Source organism: Atta colombica, unplaced genomic scaffold (assembly GCF_001594045.1).
Source record: "Atta colombica isolate Treedump-2 unplaced genomic scaffold, Acol1.0 scaffold153, whole genome shotgun sequence".
In the NCBI taxonomy this organism is placed as follows: domain Eukaryota; kingdom Metazoa; phylum Arthropoda; class Insecta; order Hymenoptera; family Formicidae; genus Atta; species Atta colombica.
This window is the reverse complement of record NW_017259243.1, coordinates 2,521,163-2,522,225: the sequence shown is the minus strand read 5'-3', so window position 1 is coordinate 2,522,225 and position 1,063 is coordinate 2,521,163.

The window sequence follows — 1,063 nt, the reverse complement described above, 5'->3', positions numbered from 1 at the left end:
TAATATATAATATATAATATACATTACATATAATATAATATAATATAATAACATAAAACATATAATTATAATAACATATAAAACATATAATTATAATAACATAAAATTGAACATAAAATAATATTAATAGATTAAAAAGAAAAAAGAAAAAATAAAAATTATTTTTCTTTCGGTCAATAAAATTAAAATATAATTGTGCGATTATGTGTATATTTATATGTTAATAAATCAATCATAAAAGCTCACGTATCAATTTTATAACAAAATAAATTAATACTACAATGCAGGTCTTACGTTCAAGATAAAATGAAATAGTGTGTTACACCACACATCTTTACGTTCATACTGGTTCTGTTGTAATTTTCTTGCACTGTCAAAGATATTACAGAAGGTAACTCTCGCTGCTGCATCTGCAGAAATTTATTAAACATATTTCTCCGTCTACGAGAGTATGTAAGATGCTATTTCGGCATGAGGCGTAAATTATTCAGCAAATCGCTGAAGAATAATTTAACGCGTACCGCTACGCCGGCGTACACGGGAATAAATTACATTTCTGCGCTGTTTGCGTGCTATCTGTTTAATTAAAACGCCTTCAAACTCGAGCAGGCTGTGTGAAATGTAATGATCAAAATTCTTAATATAAATTTCGTTAATTTGCGTGAACCGAACTTGATAACAAAGCATAATCAGTTATTCTATCTCTGAATTTCAATTAAATGCATTGTTGTTTTTCAAGCAACAAATTGAATTTCAACAGCTAATTGTAATCAATCATTCAAAATACCGACAATGTACATTCTGATGTAATCTTTTAAACACTCACAAAAATATTGTATTTAAACATATTTTGTATTTAAAAATCTTTAGACATCGTTTATTTGTAAAATTATATAAATTCATAATTTATTATTCTTACTATCGATTGAAATAATCCTTTAATGTTAAGGAACATATCACTATGTTATGCAATATAATTCTTCATTTTTTATTAAGATTAATCAATTTTATAGAAAATATCAATAAATATTTTTATATAAATAATAAATATTTCAAAATTGAA